The following is a 15,499-nucleotide window of genomic DNA, read 5'->3' on the forward strand; positions in this document are numbered from 1 at the left end:
GGAACTTTTGTTTCATTAAAATATCCCAATTTCTATACTACCATTAAAAGTGTGAATGATAATTTGGAATTTTTGTTTGGCTAAAATATTCCAATTTTTGAATTTGGTCTTGCTTTAATTGTAGAATAGGAATGTAATTTGAACAATCACATTTCTTCTCATTTAAATCCCTCTCATTAAGTTTTATGTTTAAGGTATATACTAGTAGGAACCTGTGTGATGCACAGCCTTTGTTAAGCAAAAGCAAAACAATGGAAATAAATAATAGTAAACACATTTTTTTATGTTTTCCATTATAACACTATGAACTAATACCATCATAGGCAAGGATTGTAATGATTAAATTATATGATTTATAATCTATATGAAAAAACCAATGTATTTTAATTATGTTCACTTCCACTAACTAATGACAATTTTTGGTAATTTCCCGTTATTTCTGAGAAAGTCTTGTAATTACTTTTATTAATTTCTTGAAGATTATTGATAATTAGTACATATTTTCACAAAGTACTTTTAATGGTTATTTATGTTATTTTTTGGTAATCTATCATATTTATTGGAAATAATATTAATTCATTTTTTGGATAATTTTTGGTAATTATGATGCTTTTTGTTAATTATCGGTGATTTTTTGTTATTTTTATTAATTTCTGGAAATTATCATATTTCCTAAAAATATTGGTAATTTATTTTTTATTTTCTTGTTTAATTTCTGCTCAATTCTACTAATTAATGACACTTTTTTGTAATTATTGGTATTTTCTGTTATTTCAATTAATTTTGGAAATTATCATATTTTCTGAAAATATTGAAAATTAATTTATCATATTCTTGGTTATCATATTATCTATTTCTATTAATTATCATATTCGTGATTATAATTTCTGTATTTTTTTATGATTTTTTTTTGTGAATTTACTATAAAATAAGTATATAATATTTTAACAATAATTCAATAATTAATGGTTATTTATGTTGATTTTTGGTAATATATCATAATCATTGTAAACAATTTTAATTCATTTTTGTTAGTTATTGGTAATTTTATGCTATTTCTATTAATTTCTGGAAACTATATTATCTTCCAGAAATATTGGTACATTATTTTTAGTTATTTTCTTGGCTAATTTCTATTCATTTCTTCTAATTTATGACAAGTTTCGGTAAATATATGTATTTTTTTGCTATCTATATCTTAAATTGTATTTAAATATATAATTCAAATTGAAAATAAAATTACTATTAATTACGATTTAAATTTTAATTATATTAGTTACAATTTCAAGTATAATTTAATTACTATTTAAAATATAATTTAAATGATAACTTACATTATATTTAAATTTAATTTAAATTTAATTTCTGTTAATTACAATTTGAAATGGAATTTATTTTAAATAATAAAAATATAAATTATTGAAACTAATAATTATTTTTTTTTATTTTCTAATTTATTTTTAAATATATAATTATACTTAAATATAATTAATATTAGTTATAGTTTAAAATATATTTAAATATAGTTTAAGATATAATTTAATTTAAAACTTAAATTATATTTAAATATATAATGCAAATTTAACATACAATTTAAATGTAATTCACGTTGATTATAGTTTGAAGTGAATTTCATTTAAATAATATAGTTGAATATTATTTTGTCATTTTATAATTTATTTTCAAATTGTAATTCATTGATAATTAAACTTATAGTTGAACCATTGGGATTTAAATATATAATTTAAATATAGTTTAAATATAATTCAACAAACTTTAATTTTATCAATTATAGTTTAATTATAATTTAATTTTAAATTATATTTAAATATAAATTTAAATTAGAAAATTAAAATATAATTACTATTAATTATAGTTGAAAATTTAATCACTATTAGTTATAATTTAATATATAATTTAAATTATAACTTCAATTATATTTAAGGGCAAATTTCTTAAACTACCCTTAGTGTTTAGTTAATTGACTAATTCTATCCTTACTATTTAACTATTGTCTTAGGGTATCCCTATTGTTTCTAACAATTGCTATTGTCATTAAATCATAACTTAAAAGGATGAAAAATCCTTTTTGCCCTTAAGAGAAAAACACCCTCTTCCTCGACCTCTTCTCATTCTCTCATTTCTCTCTCCCTCTCCCCCATTGTCTCTCTCTCCATCAACAAATCTAATGCTCACTGTCTTCTCCATTTGGACCCATTGGTGGTGAAGATTCCCCTCTCTCTCTCTCTCTCTCGACGATAAATTAACGCCATTAAACTACCTAGTAGTGGCACTAGTGTTGCTCAAAAGATAGTACGACTACAACTGGTTAATTAATCCACAACACATGAGAATAGTTGCTTAGAAAACATAAGAATCTTGAGGAGATGACCTTACATGTGATGTCGATGGTTCTCGTCAATACTAACACGATTTTCCTACCAAACGGCACATAGCCGATGGCCACCATCATTAACTAATATCTTCACATATTTCTTTTATTAATGTTTGATGATTAATAGGAAGGAGCTCGAGTTTCCCACTAGTCGACTTCATTCCAACCACCGCCGTTGCAAATCAAACCAGCAGTGATAGTTGCTCTCCCATTCCCTCCGCCTCTCTCTCTCTCTCTCCATATTGTTCTTCTCCATTCTCCTTCCTGTTGCCTATTTCAACAAATGGAGAGATAGAGCTCTACCGCCACAAAACAAAGCACATCTGAGCGCAGGGAGTGTAATGCCTAGTTCTAGGTTGCGATGTGCATATTGAAGAGGGGTGGTCACGACAATCTATGCGAGAGAAAGAAATAAGAAAGAAGGTTCAATCCGATGTCGATGACCGGTTCTAGGTTGCGATATGCAGATCAAAAAAGGGGGTTTGGACTGAGATCTAGGTCTCGGACAATGCACAATCTGACTGCTCCTAACTGGAGGTAACTTGGCTTCTAATAAGCGATGGACGTGGAGATCTGCACAGAGAGAATTAGAGAACCCGGGGGTGCTTACCCAGCAAGGTCGCTCCGATGCTTAAATCAGTAGTATGCGAGCTGAGAACAATTGGAATGCAAGAGAGCTAGTAAGCAATAGTTGCGCGTACCTCTGCCCCCAAAGGGTTGGGGTCTTTATATACTGGAGTTATCGTGGGTTTTCTGGAGTGGTTCCGGGATTCTCGCCGCGATGAGGCCCGTTACTAAATTAATAGGAGATAATGACGCCAACCGATAAGGCATATCACTGACGTCCGAATCGATCGGAAGAGATAAGGCCAGTTGATACGAGGCGTGATCCCATGAAACGTGGAATCCGGTGACAAAATCATCGGGGTTATCAAGTGGAGGTCGGTCAATAGTACCCGAACTAATGTCCCCTTAGTCTGATCTGTTACGAACGCAGAGGTGCCTAGTAACCGAAGTGATCTTGACGCAATCGTGTCCCGAAGTGAATTCGCTTCCGAGGTGGGCTTGTCCCGAGGTGGTTCGGTTATCCGAGTTGGGTCCGTCTCAAACTTGGGAACGCTGGGATGAGTTGTCGTTCTGTCAGTTAGGTCGTGTCCACGTGTCCCTCTATTATTAGGTCGGGCCAAATCACCCTACATCAATTGCCCCCCACTCCCCGGGCCAGGGGTCTTGATCTGGTGCAGGGAGTTCATGACGAACCAGGTGGATTTGGCCTGAGGACCAGGCAGCTAGTTAGATGACTCACGGGTCAGACCTGTTCGGCCACCCGGCTCAACCAAGAAAACATAGGTTGGTTTTTCTAGGAGTCGTAGGATTGCTTTAATCTAGACCGTTAGTTTTCGGACATAGCGATTATAAATAGGAGGTTCCGTGACTCATTTCGTGCCACAAATTCTGTGACTGAGCTCTCCCGAGATCGCGTCAGAGTCTTTTAGCTCGGTTTCCTTTCTCCTTCCCACTTCGTTCCTTGTTTTCTGTGAGTCTCCCTTCTTTATCTTTTTCCTGTTTTCCAGTTATGTCGAGTTCTAGCATGGATAGGCTTATAGACAACGTTAGCAAGGAGGGCGTCGTTGTTCTTACCGAGGAAACCAGCCCGCGACAGGGTGTCTTCCCTCATCGGTCTATAGAGGGAACCTTTGACCCCAAAGCTGGGCTGCTTTGGCTTGGCGAGATTGAAGCCTAGGAAGAGGGTCCGTCCTCCAAGTCCGAGGTCTCGACTTCTTCTCGAGGTCATCTGCTGCGTTGGTTTTCCCTTTGAGGGTGGTGACATAGCATTTGCGAGACTCAAGTTGGTCACCATTGCGCGTAAAGCATGGGTGATGGGCCGACCTATTATGGTGTTGTACGGGGAGGGAGTCGCGACCACTAAGAAAGTGTGGTCGAATCTCGCTATGCTAGGCCAGGTACCGACCTCCACAGGTACTGTAACCCTTCCTAGGGGCCTGACTTCCTCTCCACTAAATCCTACCAAGGGAGTGTTTGCGGGCTTGATGTCACTCTCCTGGAGCTACAGCTTGTCAAAAGCATCCTAGAAGAGTATGTCCGCCGAGCTGCCTAAGTCGACCAGGATGCACTTCACCTCGAAATCATTAATTATTATCCTTATGACAAGTACGTCATCATGGGGGTACTGGACTCCGCACGCATCATCTTCGGTGGAGAAAATGGGCTCTTCTTGCCTTGGCCACTTCGAAGGATTCTATTCTTCTCTTTCTATTTCACGAGTTGATGTCTTCGCCGCGGCTGAAGTGCAACCCGCGACAATCGATTCGTCGGTGATCATGTGTATTACTCCTCGAATTGGCCTCTCTTCGGGCAACTGTCTCTGCGGTTGTTTATTATGTCTGTTGTTGGACTCGGGAGCATCTCTACTTTGCTCCCCCTGCCAACCTGTTTGACTTTTATTATCATTTAATACAAAATTTTTCAAATATCCATGAAGGATGAGATCTTCTATCTCGTCATGGAGGTTCTTACAATTTTCGGTGCTATGACCGTGATCTCTATGGAAGTGGCAATATACATTTCTATTTCTGATGTTTGGATCTCCTCTCATCCGAGGTGGCCACTTCACATAAGAAATGTCCTTGATCGCCATGATTATTTCTGCTCGCTTCGCGTTCAAGGGCGTGTAATTTGTTCTTTCCATTGGAGGAGCTCGGAAAGGCTGATCAGGTTTGCTTCCTCCTCGAGCTGGTTCATCCTTCTTCCTTTTGTTATCCCCGTTAGTTGAGGTCTCACCTTCTATTTTCCTCTTTTCTGGCGGGTTCTCGCTCTTCTGGTTCATCTCTTCCTCTGTTCTGATGAATTGGTCGGCGAGCTTGAGGAACCCAGTAACATCCTTGGGTTTGTTGGCAACCACATGCCACTTAAATTCTTTGTGAGTGATACCTCTTTTGGCTGTTGTGAGCCTCACGGCGGGGTCTAGATCAGGGATCTACAAGCATGCATCGTTGAATCTCTTGATGTAGCTTCGACTGGATTCTCCCTCCCTCTGGACTATGCCAAAAAGGCTTTCTTGGGACCTCGGGCACCTCTTGCTTGTGATGAAGTGCGAGGTAAAAATCTGCACGAACTGCGCCCAACTCTTGATTGTCCCGAGCGCTAGGTTTCTATACCATGTGCGGGCTACCCCTTTGAAGGTGGTGGAGAAAGCCACACACATGCAGGGTTCATCCGCCCCAGCTAGGTGCATCTGCGACTGAAATGAACCTACGTGGTCATTCGGATCAAATGACCCATCATACTTGTCGAGGGAAGGTACCTTGAAGTCCTTGGGCATCGAAACTGCCAGGAGCTCGGGAGATAGGGGAGATGGTACAGAGAGGAATGGGGCAGTCTTTACTGTTCCCGAGCTCGCTTCTTCTTTTCCTTTAGGTTGGTTAGGCTGGCTTTGGACTGCAGTTCGGCAAGCCTTGCGACGCCACTTCTATTGCTTCTTCACCAGCTCCGCATTAGTGCTACTGGCCTCGGTGTTATCAAGCATGGTCCTCGCAGGGAGCTGCTCATAATGTTGGTGGCGGCTGCTACAAATCGAGGGGCCTGGTCTGGAATCCACAGATAGAACCCCGAATCAGTTCTCCACAAGCGGAACTTCGAACTGGGAGGGGCGAGGTGACACGGCCCTGGCAGGCTGGGTATTTCCCGATCTATTCACCTGTTGGGAGGTGGAAGGAGTGACCTGTCTCTTCCTCCTGCCGCAGGACGAGGCCTGACTCCCGAGAGGGTTCTAGGCGAAGTCTCTCCCCAGCAAGGAGGGCGCTCCCCCTGGCAGCAAGGCTTAACTTGCTATGTGGCCAGATGCTGAGGTGGAACCGACTGCTGAGTCTGCTGATTCTGCGGCAGTGGGGAAAATTATTGCTGGTATTACTGCTGATAAACATGGTGTAGGACCTACTGTTGATACAGTTGAAGTTGTTGGACCTGCTGCATTTGGGCTTGCATAGCCCGCATGCAGTGCACTAGGTTGTCAGTCAATAGTACCCGAACTAATGTCCCCTTAGTCCGATCTGTTACGAACGCAGAGGTGCCTAGTAACCGAAGTGATCTTGATCCAATCATGTCCCGAAGTGAATTCGCTTCCGAGGTGGGCTCGTCCCGAGGTGGTTCGGTTATCCGAGCTGGGTCTGTCTCAGACTTGGGAACGTCAGGATGAGTTGTCGTCCTATCAGTTAGGTCATGTCCACGTGTCCCTTTATTATTAGGTTGAGCCAAATTACCCTACATCAGTCTCGATCACCAAATTTTGACAAGTTTCAAATGATGCCAAAGGAGTAGCATGAGCCTGAGATTTGGACTGTATCTAACCGTGGAATTGATTCTGGTGAGGGAGATGACATGGAGTTTGAGAGAGATGGTATGCAATCTCAGATCTAAGATCCGGTGAGGGAGACAACTTGGAATCTCAGATCTGAGATCCGGTGAGGGAGATGACATGGAGTTTGAGAAGGACAACATGGAGTCTCAGATATGAGATTTGAGAGATTCTCATATCTAAGATCTGAGAGATACTCAAATATAAGATTTGGACTAGATCTAACCACCGGAGGAGCATGGAGCCTGAGTCTTTTATCATGGAGATACTCAGATCTAAGATTTTTTTGGTTAATATCTATTAGAGTAGTCCACTATGTGGGGAAAGAGGTGAGGAGAGAGAGATTTGAAAGGGTATTTTTGGAATTTTTGAAAAAATATCTGTCATGTGATGACATGTGACTAAGTGTGACAGAAACTTAACGGTAGGGGAGGTTTTAGTCAATTGTCAAAAAGCCTAGGAATACTCTAAGACAATTGTTAAACAGTAAGCATAGAGTTAGTTAATTAGCTAAATCGTATGGGTAGTTTAAGAAATTTTCCCTATATTTAAATATAATTACAATTAATTACAGTTTAAATATAATTATAATTAAATGTAATTTAATTTTATATTTAAATATAATTTAAATACTTAAATCATAATATTAATTAAAGCATTAAGTAGGGCTCAACCCAATCAAAACGATGATCCAGACCGATCTATGCCAACATGGATTTGAATTGGGACTTGGTCGGACATTAAAACTGGCTGGACCTATAGATCCCATCTTCTGACCCGGTCGAGCTACAGTGGTCGCTAGGTACAGCGACCATGGTATCTAAATAGAGTCCTTTTTCACTTAGGCTATGTTTGGTTTGAAGGAAAAGGTAGAGAAAGGAAGGGAAACATGTACAAACCTTGTATAGATTTCCCTGCCTTTCCCTACCTTTTCCTTCAAACCAAACACAACCTTAGTTTAGGCATCCAAAACTGAAGCAAAGATGTCCTTCGGCAATCTTTGCATTAAAACCAGCCAAGAAAAGCTAGATTTGGCCAGTAAACTCTTTATTTTTGTTTCAAATTTCTCAGTTTTTATTCTAAAAGTTTTCAAATAAAACCTATGTTCCTAAGGCTGAATTTGGAAGGAATACACATTGAAATATGTACAGTGCAAATACATACAAAATACAAGGTTTTGCACTCTACATGTTTGTATTTGGTACTCCTTCCAAACTCAGCCTAAATTGATAAAAAGACGAAATAGATGGTTGGAGGACATGCCTTTCAAAACAATTCAAGAGAGAAAATAAATAAGTGGGAGAAGAAAGAACCTTCCGCGGTGATCTTCCACCCAACAAATGAGAGAAAAACAATGAATAGTGGTGTCCTTCTGCCCTTACTTTTCAGCCCCTGCTTTTTGTCCAAAACAAAGAGATCAATAGTGGATTTAGAATACAAAAAAAAAGGAGAGAAAAATGGGTAAAGAACAGAAAAAGGAGAAAGGAATTGGGGAAGGGGATATTACCTATTATTACGCTAGCTGATGCATTTTGGATATTCATGCCCTTATTTTCGTCCAAGACAGAGAAAGATGAGGAGGATTATGCATCATCATCATAAAAAATTGCCACATGCAAATGACGTCCATACTTACTAGTAATGTAAAAAATGAAGATACTAATATGAAATAGATAATTGTGTAAGGATGTTAATTCTTTAAAAACACCATTGATAGCGATGCCAATGGATTAGGTTAGGTGGAAAACCCACAGGTTAGGGTGGTCAATTTTAGTCAGCTTGGTGGTATCTAAGACTCTACGTATTTTCCATTAAGAATCAAATCCAAATTAGAACTGATATCCTATAGGTATATAAATTATAGATTGGAATTCAATTCACATGCACATCCATATACTCCATCCAAACACATACTTAGATAGTTTGATCATGAGCATATATGGTATCATATTGGATCCTAGTGGATTGGTTCAAGCAACAATCTAATTTGACCTTATTTGCAAATTGCCAATCGGTTGGTTGGTAAGATATCATGTTAGTTGTAATGGAGACTTGGATTGAATCCCACCTTCACCTGAATTAGGGGTGACCCCTTGGAGAGAGAGAAAAAAAAGAACTTGACTTATTAATAAACAGGGTCATATTTTACTATACCAATCCCATCCAATTAAAACAAATTGGATAAATTCAATCCATTTATCAATCCATTTTACAGTTTCATGGTCTATTTCCTAGGGATAAATGGAGGTGCTCCAACAACAATTCTTTTCAGATCTAACATCATTAGTACGTTACTCAACATTACCCCATCCAACCCCCCAAAAAAGAGAGGGAAGAATAATACAAGACAACCACCATTCCTTTACCACACTACTTTTGGTCTAGCCGTCTAGGCAGTGGTAGTAGATCCTCCACTGTCAATCATTTCCCTCGTTTAAAGCCTTGCTCCTAACGTCAGAGTGGGGAATGTAAAAGGACAATGAATTTAGCCATGTATATGCTGGACAAATCATGCCTCTATGGGACACATTTTCTTTTGTGTAGGGCTATCTACGGCTTACAATTCCATTAAAACTAATGAGCCTGAGTTTCTCAGTTCGATCAAATTATATATTTGATGATGCACGATCTTGGACAGTTCGTAGGTCGGACTGATGAAGTCATCTGGTTGAGTTGTAAGAGGATAATATCATAGTGTTCGAGTTGTTTTACTTGGGGTGAGTAATCCAATGATTAAAATAATGAATTAAAAAATTTTAAGAGAGCTAAAAGTGAGAGAGTTAGAGAGCTGTGAGAGTTAAATTGTATATACTTTCTAAGGTTGGAGGTGAGTCACTTATATAGACGGGATGCTGTCACGAAACATGTCTGAGATTATCGGCTCGTATGATTTGGAGGTGGTTTCACACCTATAGATGGAATCTGTGTAAGTGGATAGTGCTTATCTAGTCACGCCCAAACCAGGCAAAATGTTAACTGACTTTTCTGACGTAGCATCATGATCATGGGAAAATCGGAGATAATAACCCGATTAAGGAGGTCGCCCAACAGGTCACTAGCTGAACTCAAATCAGGTCGGCAAAAGCAGGTTGCTTCTCATACCGACCTGATGTCTTATTGGGGCTAGGGAGGTTTGGTGGAAGCAAATCGCCTCTTACACCAACCAGAGGTCCCGACTGTTCACATACAGTTCAGCCTACCAGGGTGGTGCTGAGATTGTCGATACAATCACCATATGTCCAAAATGATCTGTTTGCGTGATGCGAGTATCACCCAGCTGTCCTAAAGTGTCACGTGTCATAATAACATTGGATGACCAAATTGCCCCATCAATATCAAATTTAGACTCAACTACTAAACCATCCATTTAATGCAGTTAATTTTAAGTTGAATGAATGTCAGAAAAAACGTTCGAAATCTGATCATTAATCAAATCGAGCTCAGATACAATTTGAATCTTCAAATTGACAGTTACTCGTTAGACAAACAATTATTAAGCGTTTTAAAAGACTAAAAAAATCCTATATTTTGACTTTTATCCTTTTCTGGCCAACAGTAGTAGCTTATTTGTCTTTTTATTATTTTCACTTGGGATGTGCCCAACCTAATCCTTTTAGTTAACGAGTCGTAATCTTCAGCTATAATATCACCATGCTCAAAGCGAATTCCTCAAGTAATTACATAATCACCATGCTCTTTTCAGGATGCATATCACATCGTTACTTGATTAGTTCATATCTTCCAATTCAAGCTATTGGTTGCCCAAGGTTGGAACTCGAAATATGGGGCAACAGTACCGAAATTGATTAACGAAAGAGATAGGGGGATTTGTATTTTATGATTTTTATCCCAATGAATAATAGTCCGGAAATTCCAAAAAGGAGAAGCAAAGTTGATAATTTGGCAATATAATAAGGCAAATTTTTTAAATTATTCTTATGATTTAATTTATTGTTTAACTATTATCTTAAATTATTTTTATTGTTTCTGACAATTGTCATCGTGTTAAATTACAACAGAAAGGATGAATTGTTCATTTTACCCTTGTGTTTTCTGAATCTCTATTGATCTCAGTTTTCCTTTCCCCTCATTCTCTTTTTATCCCAGTAACCAGTGGTATGCCGATCTATTATCTATGATTTGCTTGAACCTTGCTTATTCTAGAAGCTTGGCAGCGATGGAAGTGGACAAGGGGCGAGAGAACGAAACAAGGGGGATGTTACAGGTTGAACACCAATTGATTACAATGGGAAAAAGAAAAGGGCTTTTTCTGTTTTAGGGAAGCTTCGGAAAGAACCGTTGCTGAGTCAAGACGAGCTGAAACCTATTGAGATTCTTTGTAAAATGAACATTAAAAATCAAAGATCAACCTTTCTGACAATTTTGTGAAATGTACTATTTTAAATAGGGGTAGTATAGATATTTTCAAAATGTGGTGGTGGGCCAAAATAGGCAAAGAAAAAAAAAGCACTTGTTTAATATTAATAAGTACTTAAAAATAAACTTAAAATTTAGACTTCTCAAATAAAATATTCACTTATTAATGTAGTTCCAGCGCAAAATAAATACTTATTAATATAAGAGAAATTTCTTGATTAGCACCTTATACTTTGTGCCTAATGCCATTTTGGTCACCAAACTTTAAATTGCCACAATTCAGTATACGAATTTTTAAAATGTGACAATCCAGTACCTATCATTAATTAACAATTAACCTGTTGTTAAATGACATTTGAAAAAGACACAAATACCCTTCGAGTGTCATTTAATTTTCTTTATCAATCATCTAAACGTTGACAAAAAAATAACTGTCCAAAATCTTTGCTTCTTCCATTCAAGAAAGTTGGGATTACGTTTAAATGGGCATTCTAGTGATCCCAACTTTCTTGAATAAAAGATGCAAGAATTTGTGACTGTTAATTTTTGTCAATATTTAGATAATTAATAAAGAAAAATAAATGACACTCCAATGTCATTTGCATCATTTTAAAATGTCACTTAACAGAGTTAACGACAAGTGATTACAATATTTTACAAATTCAGGTATTGAATTATCGTATTTTAAAGTTTAAGAACAAAAGTGACATTAAACCCAAAATACGGAATATTAATCAAGAATTTTTCCAATATAATTTCAGCCTAAAATAAATGCTTATTTGAATATCTTATTTTTTAAGCATTTTCAAACTTATTAGCCTAAATCAAACTCCCTACTTCAGAGGCTTTTGCACTCGCAAGTATATATATAAATAAACGATAGCATAAATGTAAAATACGTAGACTGATGAGTTCACCATTTTTTGTTTGTTCTATTCTGCTGCAAGGAATCATCATCATTCATCCCCGCTTTACTAGGACGAAGAAGTCAAGGCAGGTGATCCTCTTTTATTTTTCTTCAGTGAAAAATCTGGTAAATGGACCCCGCTGGATAGTCAGTCTGCATGTGCGCCACTTGTACTGGCGACAGCTATCTCTTTTGTCCTCCTCCACCCTTCTTTGCCACATTTCATCATCTCAGTTTTTCTTCTTTTTTTTTTTTTTTTTTCTCCTCTACGCCACAGTCCGGAGGAGACAACACCACATTAGCGTAAATGTGACATGTGCAATCAAGCCTCCATAAAAACCCAAAATTAAAAAAAGAGGAGGGAGAGATAAAAGCGTAGCAGCTAACATATCTGATGTTTCACTTGTACTCTTTTTGCTGGTCAGATTCTCAGAGTGTCCGCGTCCATAATTCTTACGCCGCTTCACGTTGTCTCGTGGGATTTTAATGATTTTTATTCGGGGTTATATCAGATAAGGGCAAATTTTACGCCCTAATATCAATAAAAATAATATATTAATAAAATTTTAAAAATAAAATGTTTTTTTTTAAATAATATAAAAATTTGGCAAGATTATTGTTCATATTCTTTTTCTTATAGTAGAGCCGTCCGTCGTCACGTCTCCGACTATTGTTTCTGCTTTTGACAGTCGTCTCCGACTGTCATCTCCGACAATTGAGTAAGCATTGCTGAAAGTCGGACACCAGCAAGTAAAAACATATTGGATTACTCTAAACCCTTCACTTAAGTAACTCATTACCCTAAACTCCGACTATCTCTACCAAGACAACATGGGTTGGGTCCATGGATACGTGACTCCTCCTTTATTGGAATAGAGAGGAAAGTCTTCTTCGACACCCCTTCCAATACCCCATGTGATATCCCCACAGGTGTAGAAGATGGAAATGAGTGATGATGATTCCTTTCCACTGCATCTGCTAATGGCTCTTGTGATCTTTGGACCCAGAGAAACACCATTACCAAAGCCAAAACAAAGATCCCACTCAACAATATAGATGATATCACTTTTACCTGTCTCCGGCCAGGCACCGGAGTTCCTCTTGTTCAGCTTCATTGTGTAGAGGGTTGTAAGGGTATGACACGGCATGTTCGAGGTCGGTACAGATCTGGAAGGGATCGATGTACATGGTGATGTTGGACGTCATGATGGCGACGGTGACGGCAATGTTGATGCTGATGGTGATACTCCTACTAGAACCTACCTATTGTGCATATATTTATATATGTTAGAAAGAGAGAAGGTCGATTAATTAGAGAATGTGTCAGATAAGGAGGTGGCTTGTAGATCCTCATTCGTCGTTTGATGCATCCACCTTTTCCTGGGACTGGGTCTATGGGCGAGGTGTTCTGTGGTTGGTTAATTTTCGTGCTTGATTGGAACTGAGAGAGACACAGTGTGTGTGTTCCGGTGCTCGGGGCACATTTGAGTTATCGGGTTTTTTCTTGATCATCGGAGACAACAGCCGGAGGCAGAAACGACAGTCGAAGATATGCCGGAGGTAGCGGTGGGTGGTTCTACTACAAGAAGAAGATGATGAATAGTAATTTTGCCCGTTTTTTATATTATTTTTTAAAAAATAATTTATTTTTAAAATTTTATTAAATATATTATTATTTTTATATTAAGACCCAAAAATTGTCTTTATCTGATATAACCCCTTTTTATTCTAACTATTCATTTGATCCGAATGGGATGATTCCTACTTTTGGTGGAATGGGAATTCTCCTATATGGTGGAATGGTCATTAGAAGCTCCCCTTGGAAATGAATGAGATTTCCATTTTAGAGTCTGTTAATAATAATAACATATTATTAAAGCAATAATAAAATAATAATTATATATTCATAAAATATTAATAAATTAATAATAAAATACTAAGATATTGATCATTAAATACTAATAAAGCAAGAATAAAATACTAATAAAATAATAATATAAAAGAAAAGGTAATAATCAAATAATAAACTATAAATAAACTGATACAATATTGACAATTTTTGATTAATTCCGATTCTAACTTCAAATAAACCAAACAACAATGATTTGAATTCGATTCCTAGTCATGTCTGAACCAAATAGGCATTGGAAATAGGCGATTCCAATTCTATGACGTTTTGATTTTCAATCCTACCGTGAACCATACAGACCCTTATTTATTTTTGGTATTTGGTGATACACCTAAATCCCCATAGGAGTGGTTTAAGTAGTGGAGCACCACATTTATTATAGCCCCTCCCCAAATTTGGTGGTATCAGACTATCAGGGTTCGAATCTATTGTCTTTACTTGAACGAGTTAACTAACATATCACCCCTAAGTTAGTTTTATACATTTACTTATATCATTGTTGTGGTTTTCTAAGTTGGTTGAAACATTTTTATCAACATAGTTTTTATATTATTTATTTATTTTACCGTATCACACTTTTCCTTCTAATTTAACCAAAGTGTCTTGTTGTGTCTATAGGAGACGGAATTTTCTGAAATGAAAAACTGCACAAAATATTTTCTCCTTAGTAGGATATAGTGTTTTGATATTGGGCCCAATTTGTTCAAATCTATAATGCGGAAAAGATATGGTATGGGAAGAGTTTTGACCAATCAAAATCCATTCATAAATTTTGATAAATAATACCTGATTGACTATTATGTTTATGATTTCAGTTAATTAGTTAGAAAATTTTTAGATATCATATCTTTCTCATATCATAGCTAATATCAGTTGGCTGATTTGGCTACCATGGGTTATTTTGATATATAACCCAATTGTCAAAATAATTCTCTAATAAGTTCCAACACTTTTTTCTTGAGATTGACACTATGGGATTATCATGGTAAATAGGGATGGATTTGAGTCGAGCCGAGCCAAATAGTACGAGGCTCGAGCTCGGATCAAGACTGTTCTACAAGGCTCGAGTTCGATTTCGAGCCAGAACCTTGAGCTCGAGCTCGGCTCAAGTCAAAAATTCATAAGCTCAAGTTTGATTTTGAGAAAAAATATTTGATAAAAATAAAAAATTATATATAAAAATATTTTTTATTTGATATTTAAGAAATTAAGAATTATAATAATTAATAATTATAATATTTTATTATATATATATTATTTTCATAATCAAACCAATGGATTGGGCTCGAACTCGAACTCAAGCTTGAACTCGATCGAAACCTAACCGGGCCAAATTTTTCACAAATTGAGTTCGAATAACTCGTGAAAAGCTTAACTTATTATTACTAGATAAAAATCCAAATTTCCTATCCAAGACAATTCTACCCAAATAACAACATAACCACAGATGAAGAATATGTTATCCTCAAGGAAGGAGGTAGTGTTTTGTGGATAGGCGTAAATAGACTTATGTGGGCGGGACATCCGGAGTCGCAT

The sequence above is a fragment of the Nelumbo lutea genome, chromosome 6, assembly GCF_056320005.1.
Source record: "Nelumbo lutea isolate HS-2025 chromosome 6, American lotus-T2T, whole genome shotgun sequence".
In the NCBI taxonomy this organism is placed as follows: domain Eukaryota; kingdom Viridiplantae; phylum Streptophyta; class Magnoliopsida; order Proteales; family Nelumbonaceae; genus Nelumbo; species Nelumbo lutea.